A 23,577-nucleotide genomic window follows, 5' to 3' on the forward strand; every position below is an offset into this window, starting at 1 on the left:
GGCATTAGGAATACGAAGAGAAGGAGGAAGAAGAAGTTTGTAAGAGACAGGATTAATCTGGCACAAAATTTTGAAAGGACCAAGATAGCGTGGTCCCAATTTGTAGCTGGGAACACGGAAGCGGACATATTTAGCGGAGAGCCATACCTTGTCTCCGGGAGAAAAATGGGGGGAGCTCTTCTTTTCTTATCAGCAAACTTCTTCATGCGTGATGAAGCCTGTAAGAGAGAATTTTGGGTCTCTTTCCATATGGTGGAAAGATCACGAGTTATTTCATCCACAGCGGGCAAACCAGAGGGCAAGGGAGTAGGGGGGGGGGGGAAGAGGGTGACGGCCGTACACCACGAAAAATGGGGATTTGGAAGAAGATTCAGAGACTCTGAAGTTGTACGAGAATTCGGCCCATGGTAGAAGATCTGCCCAGTCATCCTGGCGGGAGGAAACAAAATGCCGTAAATAATCACCCAGGACCTGGTTAATTCTTTCTACTTGCCCATTGGATTGAGGATGATAAGCAGAAGAAAAGTTTAATTTAATCTTGAGTTGTTTACAGAGAGCCCTCCAGAATTTTGACACGAATTGGACGCCTCTATCCGAGACGATCTGCGTGGGCAACCCGTGAAGACGAAAAATGTGTACAAAAAATTGTTTTGCCAACTGAGGCGCTGAAGGAAGACCAGGAAGAGGAATAAAATGTGCCATCTTGGAAAATCGATCAACGACCACCCAAACAACAGTGTTGCCACGGGATGGGGGTAAGTCTGTAATAAAGTCCATACCAATCAGAGACCAAGGCTGTTCGGGGACAGGCAGAGGATGAAGAAGACCAGCGGGCTTCTGGCGAGGAGTCTTATCCCGGGCACAGACAGTGCAGGCCCGCACAAAATCAACAACATCCGTCTCCAGAGTCGGCCACCAATAGAAACGAGAGATGAGTTGCACGGATTTCTTGATGCCCGCATGGCCTGCGAGATGGGAGGAGTGACCCCATTTGAGGATTCCGAGGCGTTGGCGTGGAGAGACGAAGGTCTTCCCTGGAGGGGTTTGCCTGATGGAGGCTGGAGAAGTGGAGATCAGGCAGTCAGGAGGAATGATGTGTTGCGGAGAGAGCTCTACTTCCGAGGCATCCGAGGAACGAGAGAGAGCATCGGCCCTAATGTTGTTATCGGCAGGGCGAAAGTGAATTTCAAAATTAAACCGGGCAAAGAACAGAGACCACCTGGCCTGGCGAGGATTCAGCCGTTGGGCAGACTGGAGATAGGAGAGATTCTTGTGATCGGTGTAAATAATAACTGGAAATTTTGATCCCTCCAGCAGATGCCTCCATTCCTCAAGTGCTAATTTAATGGCCAGTAGCTCTCGATCCCCGATGGAGTAGTTCCTCTCCGCCGGAGAGAAGGTCCTAGAAAAAAAACCACAAGTAACAGCATGCCCGGAAGAATTTTTTTGTAGAAGAACCGCTCCAGCTCCTACTGAGGAGGCATCAACCTCCAATAGGAAGGGTTTAGATGGGTCAGGTCTGGAGAGCACGGGAGCAGAAGAAAAGGCAGACTTGAGCCGTTTAAAGGCGTCTTCCGCTTGAGGAGGCCATGACTTAGGATTGGCATTCTTTTTGGTTAAAGCCACGATAGGAGCCACAATGGTGGAAAAATGTGGAATAAATTGTCTGTAATAATTGGCGAACCCCAAAAAACGTTGGATAGCACGGAGTCCGGAGGGGAGTGGCCAATCTAAGACGGCAGAGAGTTTGTCTGGATCCATTTGTAGTCCCTGGCCAGAGACCAAATATCCTAGGAAAGGAAGAGATTGACATTCAAACAGACATTTCTCCATTTTGGCATAAAGTTGATTGTCACGAAGTCTCTGAAGAACCATGCGGACATGCTGGCGGTGTTCTTCTAGGTTGGCAGAAAAAATCAGAATATCGTCCAGATACACAACAACACAGGAATATAAGAGATCACGAAAAATTTCATTAACAAAGTCTTGGAAGACGGCAGGGGCGTTGCACAGGCCAAAGGGCATGACCAGATACTCAAAATGTCCATCTCTAGTGTTAAATGCCGTTTTCCATTCATCCCCCTCCCTGATGCGGATGAGATTATAAGCACCTCTTAAGTCCAGTTTGGTAAAGATGTGGGCACCTTGGAGGCGATCAAAGAGTTCAGAGATAAGAGGTATGGGGTAGCGGTTCTTTACCGTGATTTTATTAAGACCGCGGTAGTCAATGCAAGGACGTAGGGAGCCATCTTTTTTGGACACAAAGAAAAATCCAGCTCCGGCAGGAGAGGAGGATTTGCGGATAAAGCCCTTTTTTAAATTTTCCTGGATGTACTCAGACATAGCAAGAGTCTCTGGGGCGGACAGAGGATAAATTCTGCCCCGGGGTGGAGTAGTGCCCGGGAGGAGGTCAATAGGACAGTCATAAGGCCTGTGAGGAGGTAGAGTCTCAGCTTGTTTTTTGCAAAATACATCAGCAAAGCCCATATAGGCCTTAGGGAGACCGGTTACAGGGGGAACCACAGGGTCATGGCAGGGAGTACTGGGAACACAGGCTAGGAACACACAAGGAAACGCTTTCACTGGCACGATGGCAACAAGATCCGGCGAGGGAGTGCAGGGGAAGTGAGGTATACATAGGGAGTGCACAGGTGAACACACTAATTAGAACCACTGCGCCAATCAGCGGCGCAGTGGCCCTTTAAATCGCAGAGACCCGGCGCGCGCGCGCCCTAGGGAGCGGGGCCGCGCGCGCCGGGACAGGACCGACGGAGAGCGAGTCAGGTACGGGAGCCGGGGTGCGCATCGCGAGCGGGCGCCACCCGCATCGCGAATCGCATCCCGGCTGGAGGCGGTATCGCAGCGCACCGGGTCAGTGGATCTGACCGAGGCGCTGCAGTAGCGAGAGTGTAGCGAGCGCTCCGGGGAGGAGCGGGGACCCGGAGCGCTCGGCGTAACAATAGAGATGCGAAATTCCGGCAACATGATGCGGACGGGGATTTCCACATCTTTCTTCATACACGCCGAATTCATGTGGAAATTCTGCATGAATTTTGCATGAAAAGGTGATTTTCATTCATTGCTTTTGTTACATTTCGTGCGGTTTTCGAATGAATTCTGTGCCAATTCACATGAAATCTACATCAATTCCACATTTTGCAAGGGAAAAAAAGCCTGATTGACTTCAATAGTATTTCGCATCAGAATTACGCACAAATTTAAGACATGACCTTTCTTTATGCAGAATGTGGAATGCAGAATTTCCGCATCAGAAAGACAGATGCGGAAATTCCGGACGCGTGCACAGCACAGCAGAATCTCATTGTATGCAATGGGACTTAACTGCTCCAGAATCTCATGCAGAATTCCAATGCGGAATTCCGTACGGAAATTCCTGACGTGTGACTATGGCCTTACTGTGTTGGGGCATTATTAACCCCTTAAGGACTGAGCGATTTCACGTTTTTGCATTTTCGTTTTTTCCTCCTTGCCTTTAAAAAATCATAACCCTTTCAATTTTGCACCTAAAAATCCACATGAAGGCTTATTTTTTGCGTCACCAATTCTACTTTGTAATGACATCAGTCATTTTACCCAAAAATCTACGGCGAAATGGACAAAAAAAATCATTGGGAGACAATTGAAAAAAAAAACGCCATTTTGTAAGTTTTGGGGGCTTCTGTTTCTATGCAGTACATTTTTGGTATAAATGACACACTCTCTTTATTCTGTAGGTCCTTACGGTTAAAATGATACCCTACTTATATCGGTTTGATTTTGTCGCACTTCTGAAAAAAATCATAACTACATGCAGGAAAATTTATATGTTTAAAATTGTCATTTTCTGACACCTATAACTTTTTATTTTACCGCGTATGGGTCAGTATGAGGGCTCATTTTTTGCACCGTGATCTGAAGTTTTTAGTGGTACCCTTTTTGTATTGATTGGACTTGTTGATCCCTTTTTAATCATTTTTTCATGATATAAATAGTGACCAAAAATACACTGTTTTGGACTTTGGAGTTTTTTGGCGCGCACGCCATTGACCGTCCGGTTTAAATAACGATATATTTTAATAATTCGGACATTTCTGCACGCGGCGATACCACATATGTTTATTTTTATTTACACTGTTTTATTTTGTTACTAGGAAATGCCTGGTGATTTAAACTTTTAGTTCAGAAGGGAATACCTGAAAGGGTTAACTTTTTTTTTACACTTTTTTTTGCGAGCTCATAGCTCCTATAGGGACCTATGAGCTTGCAATGGCTGATTGCATACACAGATTGTTGCCTTGCCGTTGCATGGCAACAAGCTGTGTAATCGGCGGTTGATTGCTCCAGCCTGTAACTCAGGCATGGAGCAATCAATCAGAGCCCAGACGCCACCGGAGGAAGGTAGGGACTTTCTTCTCTCCGGGTAGCTGATCGGGGCATGGCGATTTTATCGCGATGACCCCGATAAGCCCGACTGAGCAGCCGGGAAGCATTTACTTTCACTTTCGATGCGGCGCTCAGCTTTGAGCGCCGCATCGGAAGGGTTAATAGTGCGTGGCCGGACGATCGCGGCCGCCCCCTATTAGCCGCGGGTCCCGGCTGTGAATAGGCGCCGGGACCATCCCGCGTTATAGACAGTGACTGGACTTAGGATGTACTCATACGTCCTAAGTCCTTAAGGGGTTAATGTCAAACCCATGGTATTACTGCCTAGAGTGCAAAAAGGGGTAATTACTTTGTTAGTTGGCATTGTTTACAATGTGGTGCACAAAAAGGTCATTGCTTGTGTGTAGATTGCACAAGGGAATTATTAATGTGTAGGGAACTAAGAGGAACCTTATTACTGTGTGGGGCATAAAAGTTACTAATTATTACTGCTTCTGGACACTGAGAAGATGACTATTGCAGCTTCTGGAGCACAATATGGGGCACTTAGCAGGATAGGGAATATGTATAAATGCCCTTTTATAAGAGCCAATTATTAGATGAATGATTGTTTCCTAATAATGGGCCCTATAAAATAGCCAGTAATCAGCCAACAAAGGAGCAAATGTTTATTCGTCAGCTGATCACATCTTTTGTGCTACCAATAAATTCACTTGTAAAAACAAGGGATGTGCAGTTGATTAGGATTCATTTAAAGGAAAACGGTCATCTGTTCACCCACACTAAAGCCAATACACTGGGTTATAGTGTGGATGAACAGGAGACCGATGAGGGGTTAATGGGTTAAATAAATACCTGCACTCCGGAGATCTGTCCCACCGAAGAGTGGCATCCATCCATCCACTGGCTGAATTTGAATATTCATTGTTGCGGGTCACGTTAGTGCTCAGTTGGCGCAGCACCCACATGACCCGCAATGAATATTCATATTGAGTCGGCAAGCCTGCCTCCAGCGCGCAATTCACTGAAGATGGACGCCGATATACGGAGGGACAGATCTCCAAAGTAGAGGTATGTATTTAACTCATTAACCCCTCATCGGTCTCCTGTTTACCCACACTATACCCACTGTATGGGATTTAGTGTGGGTGAACAGATGGGCGTTTTCCTTTAAAGGGCCGGACAATTGATCGAGTCATGTGAAGGCTTAACAAACAAGTGCAGTCCATCAGCCTGTGTATAAGCCTTGTTGGTAAAAAGGCTGAGAGGGTGTAGGAAAAGTGAGGAGCCAAAGATGCCTTTATAGGCAATAGAGTATAAAGGCCCAATTAATGGCTGGCAGAAATCTTCAGGGCGATCTGGGCCAGATGGAATAGAAAAGAAAAGAGAACAACTACAATCAGAGAAAACATCAGCTGGGAGTCATTGGATTTAACTATATTGTATTTATAAGTTCTACAGAACACTTGTATAGAAATTATACCTGCTATAAGGTAGTAATAATGATCATTGTACATAGTATGATGCTATTTACTCACTGACAGTACGCAGCATGATTTTTTTTTTACTCAGTAACACTGTGTACAGTGATCCCTCAACTTACAATGGCCTCAACATACAATAGTTTCAACATACAATGGTCTTTTCTGGACCATTGTAACTTGAAACCAGACTCAACATACAATGCTATGGAATCTGTGAAACGTGTCAATGGCTGGAAGAACTGACCAATCAGAATGGATATTTCACTGGTAAAACCCCTGTATTACTGAAGCGCATGCACTGACTGGTGTCTGGTAGCGCCACCTACAGTACAGGGAGGTATTACATGTTCTGTACTCTTTACCTCTGCCAGGGTTAGCTGCTCCTTTGGACATCAGGTGAGGGCGGCTCCAGTTTCCTTTTTTTAGGACATTGGCCCTCATTTACTAAGAAAATCGGGTTGTAAGTCTATGTTGCTTTCTTACCCGACTGCTTTTTTCCCCTGGTATTTATTATTATGTTGCATCCTGTTTGTCGCACGTGGGTTTTGTAGGTTTTGGTTTCCAACTCCTCTGAGCTGTCGGGAAAAAATCCACAACAATTCAACAAATTCGGGTTGGAAACCTTAATAAATACGTGGGAAAGCTCAGAAATGTCGGGTTACGCCCCTTTTTCGGGTTTGGGAGAATCCACATCGGGTCCGTCGGGAAAAAATGTCGCATAGTGTCGCAGAATGGCACATGATATCTGCGACATGGCGCAGACAAAGATGCGCCAAAAAAAACCGACAAAAGAGGTCGGGTTTAGAATAGTAAATGAGGGCCATTGTGTGTTCTGTACAGAACCCTGAAGAAGCTCCTGTCCTCTACATAGACCAGTGTTTCCCAAAGAGGGTGCCTCCAGCTGTTGCAAAACTACAACTCCCAGCATGCCAGGACAGCCGAAGGCTGTCCTGGCATGCTGGAAGTTGTAGTTTTGCAACAACTGGAGGCACCCTGGTTGGGAAACACTGACATAGACAGTGATTTACAGCTCCCAGCAGATCTTTCTTACTTTTATAAGGATTTGCTTTATCTATATTAGTTATCTACTTATTTTTCTTTAATCCTCACTTTTTCCTATTTTTGGATGACATTTTGGTGGCTTCAGAACCAATTACCAGGTTTCCATAGAGTTCTGGTCTCAACATACAATGGTTTCAACATACAATGGTCGTCCTAGAACCAATTAATATGGTAACTTGAGGGACCACTGTAGTGGTAATGCTGGTAGTCATAATGGGGCAGTATTATTTGGGCCTTGCATATTGGGATCATTGATAATATTGCTCATTGTATTTTGTGTTTTGTTTAATGACAGTATGGAGGTGATATATATTCCCTATATGGTACTCGATACAAAACCTGTAATACTTCATTATTATTATGGAAATCCCCCTTAATGTATATTAGTCTACCATGATGATTACTATTGGTAAAAACAATACATTAATGCAGAGAAATATTAATACCTGCCTCATTTTCCTCTTGCTTTTTCCTGTCTTTCATTAATAAAAGATAGTGATTAATGAGGCATTTTCCATTGGAAGATAATCTAGAACAAGCACTTGGACTTTGAGAGGAAGAAAATCATTACTAACAAGAGAAACACATGACAGCAAATCTTTGTGGAGTGCCCTGATCGGTACAGTATTGTAGGATAGCGTGCTGACTACTTTAACACTGCGGATACGTTAACACTTAATACTTCTCGTCCTTACAAATTGCCATTTCCTCTATGTAACATCTGGAAAATGCCATTTAGCCACAAAAAATAATAATCTTGTGAGTAGAAATTAAAGTGTGCCTGTCATATTACAGAATAAAATGCTTATACAGTGATCCCTCAACTTACAATGGCCTCAAGATACAATAGTTTCAACATACAATGGTCTATTCTGGACCATTGTAACTTGAAACCAGACTCAACATACAATGTACGGACAGTCCAGATCTGTGAAACGTGTCAATGGCCGGAAGAACTGACCAATCAGAATGGACATTCAATGGTAAAACCCCGTATTCCTAAAGTGTATGCACTGAGGTGTCTGGTAGCGCCCCCTACAGTACAGTGGGTATTACGTGTTCTGTACACTTTTCCTGTACCAGGGTTAGCTGCTCCTTTGGACACCAGGTGAGGGCGGCTCCATTTTACTATTTTTAGGACATTGCGTGTTCTGTACAGGACCCTGAAGAAGCTTCTGTCCTCTACATAGACCATTGTTTCCCAAAGAGGGTGTCTCCAGCTGTTGCAAAACTACAACTCCCAGCATGCCCGGACAGCCGAGGGCTGTCCGGGCATGCTGGGAGTTGTAGTTTTGCAACAGCTGGAGGCTCCCTGGTTGGGAAACACTGACATAGACAGTGATTTACAGCTCCCAGCAGCTCTTTCTTACTTTTCTATGTAAGGAATTGCTTTATCTATATTAGTTATCTACTTATTTTTGTTTAATCCTCACTTTTTCCTATTTTTGGATGACATTTTGGGGCTTCAGAACCAATTACCAGGTTTCCATAGAGTTCTGGTCTCAACATACAATGGTTTCAACATACAATGGTCTTCCTGGAACCAATTAATATTGTAACTTGAGGTACCACTGTATATACATACAGTCATGGCCGTAAATGTTGGCACCCCTGATATTTTTCTAGAAAATGAAGTCTTTCTCAAGAAAAGGATTGCAGTCACACATGTTTTGCTGTACACATGTTTATTCCTTTTGTGTGTATTGGAACTAAACCAAAAAAGGGAGGAAAAAAAAGCTAATTGAACATAATGTAACACCAAACTCCAAAAATGGTCTGGGCAAAATTATTGGCACCATTTCAAAATTGTGGAAAAATAAGATTGTTTCAAGAATGTGATGCTCCTTTAAACTCACCTCGGGCAAGTAACAGGTGTGGGCAATATAAAAATCCCACCTGAAAGCAGATAAAAAGGAGAGAAGTTCACTTAGTCTTTGCATTGTGTGTCTGTGTGTGCCACATTAACCCCTTTAGGACACAGGGTTTTCCCGTTTTTGCATTTTCATTTTTTCCTCATCCCCTTCTAAAAATCATAACTCTTTAAATTTTGCACCTAAATTTCCATATTATGGCTTATTTTTTTGCACCACCAATTCTATTTTGCAGTGGAATTAGTCATTTTGCCAAAAATCCACGGCGAAATGGAAAAAAAATTCATTGTGCGACAAAACTGAAGAAAAAAATGCCATTTTGTCATTTTGGGGGCTTCCGCTTCTACGCAGTGCACTTTTTCGGTAAAAATGACATCTTATCTTTATTCTGTAGGTCCATACGGTTAAAATGATACCCTACTTATATAGGTTTGATTTTGTATTACTTCTGAAAATAATCTTAAAGGAGTAGTCCGGCGCGCACTTTTCTCTTTTGATCTGGTCCGCGCTGCAAAATAAAAGAAAACAAACTTTCTCTTACCTGCCAACGAGCCCCCGGAGCTCCGGTACAGGTGTTCAGTCCCCGGGCTGTATTCTTCTTACTTCCTGTTAGCCCGGCACGTCACACGGAGCTTCAGCCTATCACTGGCCAAGGCGGGACATCGCTGCGGCCGGTGATAGGCTGAAGCTCCGTGTGACGTGCCGGGCTAACAGGAAGTAAGAAGAATACAGCCCGGGGACCGAACACCTGTACCGGAGTGTACCGGAGCTCCGGGGGCTCGTTGGCAAGTAAGAGAAAGTTTGTTTTCTTTTATTTTGCAGCCCGGACCGGATAAAATGAGAAAAGTGCGCGCCAAACTACTCCTTTAACTACATGCAGGAAAATTTATACATTTAAAATTGTCATCTTCTGACCCCTATAACTTTTTATTTTTCTGTGTACGAGCCGTTATGTGGGCTAATTTTTTGCGCCATGTTCTGATGTTTTTATCGGTACCATTTTTGTATTTATCGGACTTTTTGATCGCTTTTAATTCATTTTTTCATGATATAAAAAGTTACCAAAAATACGCTATTTTGGACTTTGGATTTTTTTTTGCGCGTACGCCATTGACTGTGAAGTTTAATTAAGTATATTTCTTTATAGTTCAGACATTTCCACACGCGGCAATACCACATATGTTTATTTTTATTAACACTGGGTTTTTTTAAATGGGAAAATGGGGGTGATTCTTACTTTTATTAGGGAAGGGGTTAAATTATCTTTATTAACTTTTTTTTCACACTTTTGTTTTGCAGTGGTATGGCCCCCTCTAGTGGCTATAGCATTGCACACACCGATCTTATACATAGATCAGCCCCATGCATTAACATGGAGATGATCAGTGTTATTGGCAGTTGAGTGCTCAAGCCTGGATCACAGGCTTGAAGCAATCAATCACCGATCAGATGCGATGGAGGCAGGTAAGGCACCCTCCGCTCGCGTTCTAGCTGATCGGGACATCGCGACTTCACGTCGATGGTCCCGATCAGCCCGACAGAGCTGCTGGGAAGCTTTCACTTTCATTTTATACGCGGTGATCAACTTTGAACGCCATGTCTAAAGGGTTGCCGCACGCTATTAGCCCATGGTCCCGGCTTTCATTAGCTACCAGGAACGCCCTGCGTCCTTAAGAGGTTAAGCATGGACAACAGAAAGAGAAGAGAACTGTCTGAGGACTTGAGAACCAAAATTGTGGAAAAATATCAACAATCTCAAGGTTACAAGTCCATCTCCAGAGATCTAAGTTTGCCTTTGTCCACAGTGCGCAACATTATCAAGAAGTTTGCAACCCATGGCGTTGTAGCTAATCTCCCTGGCTGTGGACAAAAGAGAAAAATTTATAAAAGGTCCACACGCAGGATAGTCCGGATGGTGGATAAGCAGCCTCAAACAAGTTCCAAAGATTTTCAGGCTGTCCTGAAGGCTCAGGGAGCATCAGTGTCAGCGCAAACTATCTGACAACATTTAAATGAAATGAAACGCTATGGCAGGAGACCCAGGAGGACCCCACTGCTGACACAGAGAAATAAAAAGCAAGATTACATTTTGCCAAAATGAACTTGATAAGGGGTAAGTTTAAGTGGTACATGGCGCTGCATTGGTAATTATTTCTTCTATTCTTATGCATCACCTATTATTGGGTACTACTCCTCATTTTCAGGTATTCAGGCATTTCAGGTTTTTCCTTTTGTGATGTTACTCATATGTGGATGCTTTTTATTGATATCTTAAACTTTGCCTGTACTACTTGTCATCTATCCAGTTTTGTGCATTATGATCATTCTTCATTGCTTTTTAATGGTTTTATAATATGGATTTGTTAATAAAGTTTATGTACATTTTCATTACTTTTGTGTTGCTGTTAAAACTTTTTGGTGGCATCAAAATGAACTTGAGTAAGCCAAAATCCTTCTGGGAAAACATCTTCTGGACAGATGAGACCAAGATAGAACTTTGAGGATTACCAAAGGATTTTAGGTTGCACTGTACAGCCCAGTTTCACAAAGCTTGGTTTGCGTCCGAGATCTTGGGTCTTCCAGCAGGACAATGATCCCAAACACGTCAAAAAGCACCCAGAAAGGGATGGCAACAAAGCACTGGAAAGTTCTGAAGTGGCCAGCAATGAGTCCAGATCTAAATCTCATTGAACCCCTGTGGAGAGATCTTAAAATTGCTGTTGGGAAAAGGCGCCTTCCAATAAGAGAGACCTGGAGCTGTTTGTAAAGGAAGAGTGGTCCAACATTCCGGCTGAGAGGTGTAGGAAGCTTATTGATGGTTATAGGAAGCTACTGATTTCAGTTATTTTTTCCAAAGGGTGTGTGACCAAATATTAAGTTAAGGGTGCCAATGATTTTGTCCAGACCATTTTTGGAGTTTGGTGTGACATTATGTCCAATTTGCTTTTTTTACCTCCTTTTTTTTTGTTTAGTTCCAATACACACAATGGGAAAAACATGTGTATGGCAAAACGTGTTACTGCAATCCTTTTTTGTGAGAAATGCTTCATTTTCTTGAAAAATTTCAGGGGTGCCAACATTTACGGCCATGACTATATATATATATATATATATATATATATATAGATATATATATATATATATATATAATATGGCCAAAAATCTGGCACCCCTGAAATTTTTCAAGAAAATGAAGTATTTCTCACAAAAAAGGATTGCAGTAACACGTTTTGCGATACATGGTCATGCAAATGTTTTAAACATCTTTTAGCTTACAAATCCCTCTGCCCTGCCACTTACTTATTCTGACATCCACTGCTCAAAAAGGGACAAGCCCAAGGCAAGCACTAAGCCCGCCCTCACTCACCATGCATTCACTTCATCCCTGAGTCTGCTGTACTGGGTCTTTTCATCCAATCACTGCAGGCTGCTCAATAACCCCCTTCTCTCCATTTTCAGACAAAAGTCTGATAGACAGGACAAAGCTTGGACAAAGATGCTGCAGCAGGACAGGACCATATTCTGGATGATATGGGGACCCCTAGTGGTCTCTTTTTTATGAGCCATGTTTTTTTTTATAAAGTATAAGAAAGGTTAATGTTTTGCCAAGATACAACATATAAAACGTTTTTGACAGCACCCATATAAATAAGTTATCCAAGCTTAAAAAAAAAAAAGTGTATTTAGAAAAAATATAAAACAATGCCACACCTGTCCACATGTTATGTGTTGCCTTGCTGAGTACCACACTCAACCTGTGGACAAGTGTGGAGCTATTTTTTGGGGGGGAAAAAGTAGCCATATTATTATTATTATTATGTATTTATTTATTAATTTTTTTAATCTTAGGAAAATCCAATGAAATGGAGAAAGAAAAAAAAAATGTTTTCAGCCATAATAAACTCTACTGATAGCTTTCCTCTGTCATTTTAATGGGCAAACGAAGATCCACAATGTATCATAGCAATTTTCACAAAATGTGATACTTCACCTCTATCTTCATTGCATATTGAGAGCTGCACAATGACTGCATTAACTTAAATTGGAAATGTTATATTTTATAGACCTTTGTATCGCTCACCAAGAAGCAGCATATGGTGTTAAATAGCTTTTAAGCATAGCATTTTAAAGTTGTTAATACAGGAGCCAGATATGATATTAGCAGATACATTGTAAAACACCGGCTGCTTAGAAATGTTAGGTCTGAATTGAACATGTGCAGTATTTACTATGCAATTTTGCTTTATGGTAGTAGTGGCCTTGATAGTAAGATCACCATCGACTCCATGTTCCTGACATGGTCACTGCTACATTTAAATCTCCTTAAACAGATCTTCTATCAGACGCATGACATCAGGTTTTGTAGGAGATTTTAGAAGCTGATGCTGCAGTCTTTGGAGTTCAGCACTTGCCTGGGAAAATTATATATGCTGCATATTATAGTATACAGCTACCTTCACACTGTTGTTTGTTTCTTTTTTATTAGGTTATACCAGTATTTCCTAACAACTACAACCCCCAGCATGCTTGGAAAGCCTTGCGCTGTCCGGGCATGCTGGGAGTTGTAGTTTTGTAACAGCTGGAGGCACACTGGTTGAGAAACACTGGGTTGTACAAATGCAAAAGTATACCTTTTGGTTATTCTATTTTTTACGCTCATCCTTTTCTTATGCTTCTATAAAAAAAATTTTTTAAAAAGAAAGCCACCTGGAAAAACACCTGCAAAGAGGTCATACCTATAAAATATAACATAGACATAAAAGATGTATAAAAAAGTAAACCACAAACAAATGTTGTTTGTTATACATATAAAAACATATATTTAATTATTGATTTTCTACAAACATCTGTACTTATATAGCAGGGTTGAATCAAACTGGCAACTCATCACCTATTAACAGGATAGGTAATAAGTGATCATGGGGGGTCCAACCCCTGGAATCCCACCTATCACAAGAATGGGGGTCCCACAAACAAACGTTGTATGTAGCACATATACAAACATATATTTTGTTATTGATTTTCTGCAAACATCTGTACTTAGAAAGCAGGCTTTGATTATAACTGACAACTCATCACCTATTAACAGGATAAATAATAAGTGATCAAGGGGGGTCTGACCCCTGGAATCCTATCACATGAAAGGGGGTCCCCTAAGTTCCTGTTTGAATGGAGCAGCAGTCAAGTGTGCACATTGCTGCTCCATTCAAACTCTATGAAGATGAAAAAGATAGAAGAGCACTGAATTCTGTCCCATATAGCTGAACAGATCATATGTATAGTTGAAAAGCTGTCATCTTAAAGGGGTACTCCGCCGGAAGACACCTTATCCCCCTTCTAAAGGATAGGAGATAAGATGTCTGATCACAAGGGTCCCGGCAGCGGCGGCATCCGGAACACGGAAGCTTGGACCTTCCGTGTTCATGACATCAAGCCACGCCCCCCCCCATTCATGTCTACAGGAGGGGGTGTGATTGCTTGTACGTAGCCACCACGACTCCTCCCATAGACATAAATGGAGAGGGTGTGGCGGAGAGGATAAGATGTTTTTCTGGCAAAGTACCCCTTTAAACCACTTTAGGGTATGTTAAGACTAAGGAATGGACAAGGAATTATTTTAGTCAGGAAATTAAGCAACTTCTGCTTGGCATGGAATTGATGCAGAAATGGTGTGGAATTTGACACAGAATATGAAGAGGAAATCAGGAGGAGGATCAAGAAATGCTGTGGAGGAAGTTCAGCAACTTTGGAGTTTGATTTGCGCAAAAGTTCCAAATCAATTCCGCTCCAAATTTGTTTAGTAAGGAAAAGTAAAGTCCATTGACTTCAATGAGCTTTTAGCCATAGATTCTGGCAGAAAATGAAAATCTTCTGTCGAAATGCGATTTTTTGTCGGAATTTCATCCACAGAAATATTTCAGTGTAAACGGACAAACAATATCGCCAAACACTTATATCATGCAAAATATAGTATCAGTGTGCTACTGGTTACTCTAAAAGGAACTTTTGACTTGCTGTGCCTATAGGGGGTGACATAATGTACATATATGGAACTTGAATATGCTGATGGCAGAAGGCAGGCAGAAAATTAACTTGGCGATATATTAGTTAAAATTGAAACACACACATAGCCCCCTTAGCATGTTTCGCTCCGTAAAGCTTCACCAGAGGTCTTGTATTGAAAGCATTTACTACATATGCTGCAGATTTTATTCTACAGAATCCAATAATCTCCTGGTAGCCTAACACTGTCAGCTTCAGCCTCCGCCCCCGTGTGACGTCACACCCCGCCCCTCAATGCAAGTCTATGGGAAGGGGCGTGACGGCCGTCACGCCCCTTCCCATAGACTTGCATTGAGGGGCGGGGTGTGACATCACACTGGGGCGGAGTCGTGACATCACGATCTCACGTCACCGTGGTCGGGAGCCGTTAGGATGAGAGCCTCCAGCGCTGCCGGAAGCCGCAACAGGTGGGTGCTGCATCCCGGGGTCCCCAGTGATCTGACATCTTATCCCCTATCCTTTCGATAGGGGATAAGATGTCTAGGGGCGGAGTACCCCTTTGATCAAATATAATTTTAATGCAACTTTTTGAAAAGAGCCCAAATAAAGAACATGAAACACCCTATACAGCATTTTCTTATTTTCTTTACATATGATTTTCCTTTAACCTCACCATCTGAAACTAGGTCTATGTGTAAAGCTGTCAAAATTTGGTTTTAAATGGAATCTGTCAGCTGCATTTGCTTCTAAGAGCTGCAGATACCATTGGAGAGCTGTTAGGGTATAAAAGCAAACAGTCAGCATAAGGATGTTTATGTACATTTGGCTCTTTATCAGGATATTTCCATTCATAACTTTCTTTGGCACAGCTCCCTTAGCCGAGGGCCTGCGATATAGCAGAGCATTGCAATGCAAAACCACATTTGGTACTTGGGGCCCAATAACTTCACCAGAGCTCTACGAAATCCCTTTGAGGGGTTCTGCATTGAAGCATTCTGAGCAACATGAGTCACGAAGAGACCGTTTTAGTTACAAATATTTTATTGATGCTTATGAGTAATGAGCAGTCAGGACGTGAAGCTGTCAGTGTCAATAGACCACAATACAATCTGAATAGGGAAAATCATTCATGGATGCTGGTAACTGTGACCTGCTTCATAGGTGGCATTTATCAGTCACTCAGCATTCTGTAGTAATGAAAGATCCACAAAGCACTTATGCAAAAAGTGTCACACCTACACATGTCCCGCTGTCGATAAAAAAAAATAAAACTATGATTTTGCAAAAATATAAATACTTGCCAAGTGCCTGATGGACCAGGAAAAAGCTAAAATCCAAACATTTATTACTGTGTAGAATGTTCAGGGATTTGAGTAACTGCTGTGAGGCAAGTTAGAAAGTAGGGGGTTAATATCAGGAAGTCATGTTACCCTTCCAATAGTTGGGAAAGAGGGGAATATCCCAATATAGTAAGGTGTAAGGACATGGGGGGGGGGGGATTAATCAAAACCTGTCCAGAGGAAAGGTTGCTGAGTTGCCCATAGCAACCAATCAGATCGCTTCTTTCATTTTACATAAGCCTTTTTTTTTTTTTTTTTTTAGGAAACAAACGATCTGATTGGTTGCTATGGGCAACTCAGCAACTTTTCCTCTGCACAGGTTTTGATAAATCTCCCCCATGGACTTCTGCTATAGGGCTTCGTTATGCCAAATGACCATGCACACAAACTCACTAGACCAGTTTGGCAAGGAAGGAATAAAAAAAATGCATGATAGACAGATGTTTTCTTTAGATACCACATCATCCCAGAAGAAACATGCCTAGGCTACGAAAAAAATCCCCAAAAACCTATACTAACCTTTCACTCCATGTTGCTTCCTGTATTGCTCTTCGTGTTCTCCCCCATGCTCCACTTCCTGGTGCTAGTGCCTAATAATGAGATATTCTGCTTGTGTCCTGCCACAGCCTTAATTCATGCAGATAAAGGAAAGAAGATGAGAATGGGAAGTGGTGTCCGCGCTGCTGAAAAGTTAGGTGGAATCAGCATACATCTGAAGTCATCGGTATTAGAGAAGTACTTTAATTATGTTCACACAACGCGTTTCTGGGTGTAAACCCTTTCATCAGGCATGATACCACCAACATCACCATTCTGCAACGTGGCAGAAACTTTTCCCCAGACAGCCCCTTTAACACCAATGCTCATGTTCTTGATCACTAGAATGCACCAGCTGCAATACCAGGAAGAAAAAAAACTAAACAAAACTGACACCATTTATAGTAAAAATACAGACTCTTTTTTACTATTCTTGGGCAATCCTTTTATTCTTTGAAGACATTCAGAAGTATTGTGTTAGTTAGTGAGTCTATGGGCCAGTTCACTTTACTTGTTTGTTTACATTCAGGTCCGGCTCTGCATATAGACAAGATAGGCACCCGACTAGAGCGGACTCTTGAGGAAGGCGCCGCTCTGCCGCTGCAACAAATACAACCGGCTAGCTTTTCTATGCCCCAGCCAGCGAAGCCCTGATCCTCCATCCTCAATCTGGAATGCAGCCAGCAGTGATCCTCTCCCCCTCCCCCCCAATGGGCATATAGAAAGCGGAGGAATGGGGGAACGCATGATTCGCAGGATTTTCTGCTGCACATTTCAACATAAATTAAATGACTGACTACAGCTTCTGCTCCTGCGCATCAAATCTGCGCAGAATACTGTACGTGTGAATAGACCCTAACAGATTTTTCATTTTTGCACTTTCTTCCACCTCACCTTCTAAAAATCATAATACTTTTAATTTTGCACTTACAGACCTATATGAGGGCTTGATTTTTGTACCACCATTTGGACTTCATAGTGACATAAATAATTTCACCACAAAATATACAGCCAAATAAAATAAAAATATTTGTGGGACAAAAAAAAAGTCATTTTGTAAATTTTGGGGGCTTCCGTTTCTACACAGTGCACTTTTCTGTAAAAATGTCACATTATTTTTATTCTGTAGGCAGGGCCGGTGATGTGAAGAATTCTGTGTCTTGAAGAGAACTGTGTCCCGAACAGCTGATCGAAATGCTCAGTCAGCACAGGCACTGTGATTGGCTAAGATGCACACACCCGCCCCATACTATTGGTTGGTGGGAGGGGTGTAGTCTCGGTTCTCTTCAAGATACAGAATTCTTCACATCATCGGCTCTGCCCGTCACAACTAGCTTTTCAACTGCCCAATAAGCTAGCTGTATCTACTATATATATATATATATATATATATATATATATATATATATGAAAAGGCAGAAGTGGCACTCCAATTCAAAGTGAAATGAGTAGGTGTTTATTCACACATCTGTGATACACGCAACGTTTCGGGTCACGCACTCATTTCAATTTAAATTGTAGTGCCGCTTCTGCCTTTTCTTGTATATGTGTATATATATATATATATATATATATATATATATATAGATAGATAGATATATATATATATATATATATATATATATATATATGTGTGTGTGTGTGTGTGTGTGTGATTCTGTCTCCTAGACTAGTGTTTGGTACAGTGTGTCACCCCAGTAGTAAGGAGATTACATGAGGAGGGAGGGTGTTTGTTACAGTGTGTCACTCCAGTAGTAAGGAAATTACATAAGGAGGGGGGTTGTTACAGTGTGTCACCCCAGTAGTAAGGAGATTACCTGAGGAGGAGGTTTGTTACATTGTGTCACCCCAGTAGTAAGATTACATAAGGAGGAGGTTTGTTTCAGTGTGTCACCTCAGTAGTAAGGAGATTACATGAGGAGAAGGTTTGTTACAGTGTGTCCCCACAGTAGTAAGGATATTATATGAGGAGAGGGTTTGTTACATTTTATCACCCCATTAGTAAAAATACATGAGAAGGAGATTTGTTACAGTGTGTAACCCCAGTAGTAAGGGAATTAGAAGAGGAGGAGGTTTGTTACAGTGTGTCACTCAAGTAGTAAGGAGATTACATGAGGAGGAGGTGTGTTACAGTGTGTCACCCCAGTAGTAACTCCATTCCATGAGGAGGGTGTTTGTTGCAGTGTGTCACCTCAGTCATAAGGTAATTACATGAGGAGTGGGTTTGTTACAGTGTGTCACCCCAGTAGTAAGATTACATGAGGAGGATGTTTGTTTCAGTGTGTCACCTCAGTAGTAAGGAGATTACATGAGAAGGTTTGTTACAGTGTGTCCCCACAGTAGTAAGGATATTATATGAGGAGAGGGTTTGTTACATTGTATCACCCCATTAGTAAGAATACATGAGAAGGAGATTTGTTACAGTGTGTAACCTCAGTAGTAAGGGAATTAGAAGAGGAGGAGGTTTGTTACAGTGTGTCACTCAAGTAGTAAGGAGATTACATGAGGAGGAGGTGTGTTACAGTGTGTCACCCCAGTAGTAATTCCATTCCATGAGGAGGGTGTTTGTTGCAGTGTGTCACCTCAGTCATAAGGTAATTACATGAGGAGTGGGTTTGTTACATTGTGTCACCCCAGTAGTAAGATTACATGAGGAGGAGGTTTGTTTCAGTGTGTCACCTCAGTAGTAAGGAGATTACATGAGGAGAAGGTTTGTTACAGTGTGTCCCCACAGTAGTAAGGATATTATATGAGGAGAGGGTTTGTTACATTGTATCACCCCATTAGTAAGAATACATGAGAAGGAGATTTGTTACAGTGTGTAACCCCAGTAGTAAGGGAATTAGAAGAGGAGCAGGTTTGTTACAGTGTGTCACTCAAGTAGTAAGGAGATTACATGAGGAGGAGGTGTGTTACAGTGTGTCACCCCAGTAGTAACTCCATTCCATGAGGAGGGTGTTTGTTGCAGTGTGTCACCTCAGTCATAAGGTAATTACATGAGGAGTGGGTTTGTTACAGTGTGTCACGCCAGTAATAAGATAATTACATGAGGAGGAGGTGTGTTACAGTGTGTCACCCCAGTAGTAAGGAGATTACATGAGGAAGAGGTTTGTTACAGTGTGTCACTCCAGTAGTATGGTAATTACATGAGGAGGGGATTTGTTACAGTGTGTCACCCCAGTAGTAAGGTGATTGCATAAGGAGGCGGTTTGTTACAGTGTGTCACCCCAGTAGTAAGGAAATGACATGATGGGTGGGTATGTTACAGTGTGCCACCCCAATAGTAAGGAGATTACATGGGGAGGGGGTTTGTTACAGTGTGTCACCCCAGTAGTAAAGGTAATTATAGAAGTGGGGGTTTGTTAAAGTGTGTCATCCCATTAGTAAAGCGATTATATGAGAAGGGGGTTTGTTACAGTGTGTCACCCCAGCAGTAATGTAGGGTATGCCAAAGGGTGGAGCCAATGGGCGTGGCCAGGGGGGGGGCAGCAAAATTAGCTTTCGCTTAGGGTGGCAAAAATCCCTGCACCAGTCCTGCTTACATTTAGCATACGTCTTGGGAAAGCTCCTGATGTGTGCTAAATATGTCCACTGCATTACATCAAATGGAGGCCAAAGCAATAATGGGCTTGTAGTTTCTCCATATAAGGCAAATTAATTATCTGCTGGGATATATGTGCAGATAATAGTAAAAAAAATGGCGCTTATCTTTCTCTGTTGTATGACATAGAATTTGGAGCAGTATAAAGCATACAGTATATTGCCACTTTTGATGCCTCTCATGACACGTATTGATTTTTCCAGGCTCTATCAAGTCTGGCAGTGTTTTATTCAATGTATAAGCCTATAGTTTTAGAGATATAGGATTGTAATGGGTTAAACAGAACCTATCACATTTGATCACAGCTCACTATACCGAAATAGAAAGTGTTAATATGTTGATTTTTTTTAAGCATCTTTTGCACAGGCCGCGGCTAGAGGCTCATTCCGGGTGTCGCAGCGCACTTCTGCAGCATTGCAACCCTGCTGAGACACTACAGAGACATGTATCAAGGAGAGCCGCAGGGAGGAAGGCATATAAACCCACAACATGCTTCATCACTATAGAATGACGTTTTTAGTAAAATAGATTTGTATGTGAATCGGGAATATTATTACGGTGAACTGAGAACTGCAACAAAACGGGACAGATTATGGCAAAAATATTGGTAATCATAAATACATAAGGAACTCATAAAGTAGCACCACGGTGGCCTTGGAGTCTGGAGTCTGACTAAGGGGCCACATCTGGGAATTTGTACATTCTTTATGGGTTTTCTACTTAATCTAAAAACACACTGCCTGAATAAATAGCTTACTATGGAATTGGTGCTAGTATCTGGAGAAAACTCTTAAAGGGGCATTCCGGGCAAAAACATTTTATCCCCTATCCAAAGGATAGGGGATAAATGTCTGATCGCGGGGGGCCCGCTGCTGAGACCCCCTGCGATCTCCCTGCAGCACCCGCTTTCTATGCGGGTGCTGAATCTCCAGTTTCGGAAACCTTCGGGTTTCCAGGACTGGGGACGTGACGTCACACCAGGGGGCCATCACGCCCCCTCCCATAGACATGAATGGAGGGGGCGTGGTGTGAGGTCACGTCCCCAGTCCCGGAAATACTTCTGGAAATACGTTTTTTTTTTTATAAAGTGCAGCATAGATTATTGTTAAATAATAAAGTAGAGGTTTGTGTGTATTCCCTGTACTTACCTGTTTTAGCAGATGTAGCAGGCATAAGATTATCTCCATGCTTGCTTGCCATTCCCCACTGAAGTGATTCTGTGATGCTGCCTACAATTTCAGCCAGGTAAGCTCATTAGACTCATAGGTGGGTTGAGGTAGTTCACACTGTGCAGTTTTTGTTTTGCATTTTCTTTTTTAAAGGGTACCTTTCATCAAAAAAACTTTTGATATATTATAGATTAATGTATGCAGAATAACTTTCCAATTGCATGTTATTAAAAAAATATGCTTCTTTCTATTTAATTTTCCACTTTGAAAAAATGACCACCAGGGGTCTCCCTACCAGTCCTTTTTTATAGATTTCAGACTCATGCTGGAGTCCTAAATCTCAGACTGCAGCCAGGACACAGACAAATTCCCTGGCAGGGAGCAGTGCTGAGCTTATCTGTGTCCCGGCTGCAGTCTGAGATTTAGGACTCCAGCATAAGTCTGAAATCTATAAAAAAAATAAAAAAAAAGGACTGGTAGGAAGACCCCTAGTGGTCATTTTGTCAAAGTGGAAAATTAAATAGAAAGAAGCATATTTTTTAATAACATGCTATTGGAAAGTTATTCTGCATCCATTAATCTATAATATATCAAAAGTTTTTTTGATGAAAGGTACCCTTTAAAGTGTGTTTTTTAGAGAAATATTACCATGTAGCAAAATGGATTTGACCTATAATCACAACTGTGGTTTTTAGTTGTGTTCATGGGTTGAACACTTTCTGCATAGTTCACACATTTTTACTACATTTTGGTTGTTCTCACCGCGATTTTCCCAAAAATTTCCATTTGTTGAAACAGACTTTTTTTTACTGTAATTTGCCCAATTGCAGCAAAACATCTTCATTTTTGTCACAATTAGAAAATCACAAGAAAATCTGAACAGATGAACACCTTTTCAGGGCATTCTCAGGGCAGGAAATAGCAGCAGCGCACAGAATTGGGAGGGGAGGGGTCTGGGAGCTAGCAGGAGGGGATCTGGTTGGTGATGATGTTATCCTATTGTTCACCAGATAGTCAGAGACCCAGGACTGATATCCTTCTCCAATAAAGATCCTGTTTTATCTACCAGAACACTGTGAGTCCAGCGCCTTATGAAAAGTCCCGTTTTTTGCCTCCAGCCCCGAATTTTTCTCTGGTCTTCCTTCCAATAGCTACATACCGGTAATCCAGCGTGGGATCGCCTGAGGGACAAGGCTGCGTTCTCCCACTAAACTAAAGCGAACCCAGATGTTATACTCTCAGCATAACACATCCAGGTAAGGTGCCATCCATTTCACCTTTACACCTGGTCCACCACCTTAGATGACCTGCACTAGGTGCGCACCTTTTTTGCTTTTGTCTTAGGACTGACATCCTCTGACACATATTAAGCTATATGAGTTAGAGGATTCCCTCACATTTCAACCCCTCCTTGGCTGACATACAGGGTTCTGTACATAGGGGTCTACTCATTTAATGGGAATACTGCATAAAAATGTCATGCTATACTGCTTAGTAGAATACTTCCATTAACTCATTTCTGGTGCGTAGAAACAGCTCTACTATATATACACACACACAGATATATATATATATATATATATATATATATACATACAGCGATCCCTCAACTTACATTGGCCTCAACATGCAATAGTTTCAACATGCAATGGTCATTTCTGTACCATTGTAACTTGAAACCAGACTCAACATACAATGCTATGGAATCTGCAAAACATATCAATGGCTGGAAGAACCGACCAATCAGAATGGACATTTCACTGGTGAAACCCCTGTATTACTGAAGTGCATGCACTGACTGGCTGTCTGGTAGCGCCCCCTACAGTACAGGGAGGTACTTCATGTTCTGTACTACATTTAACCTATGCCATAGTTAGCTGCTCCTTTGGACACCAGGTGGGGGCAGCTCCATTTGACTTTTTTAGGACATTGCGTGTACTGTACAGGACCCTGAAGAAGCTCCTGTCCTCTACATAGACCAGTGTTTCCCAAAGAGGATGCCTCCAGCTGTTGCAAAACTACAGCTCCCAGCATGCCCGGACAGCCTTTGGCTGTCCGGGCATGCTGGGTGTTGTAGTTTTGCAACAGCTGGAGGCAGCCTGGTTGGAAAACACTGAAATAGACAGT

At 42.2% G+C, this 23,577-nt stretch overlaps 1 protein-coding gene across 4 annotated transcripts in view; it reads right to left on the minus strand.

Moving 5' to 3' along the window:
- PRKG1 (protein kinase cGMP-dependent 1) overlaps positions 1-23,577 on the minus strand; it is a 1,084,726-nt gene that overhangs the window by 797,470 nt on the left and 263,679 nt on the right. The window lies entirely within an intron of this gene.

Source organism: Hyla sarda, chromosome 7 (genome assembly GCF_029499605.1).
Source record: "Hyla sarda isolate aHylSar1 chromosome 7, aHylSar1.hap1, whole genome shotgun sequence".
In the NCBI taxonomy this organism is placed as follows: domain Eukaryota; kingdom Metazoa; phylum Chordata; class Amphibia; order Anura; family Hylidae; genus Hyla; species Hyla sarda.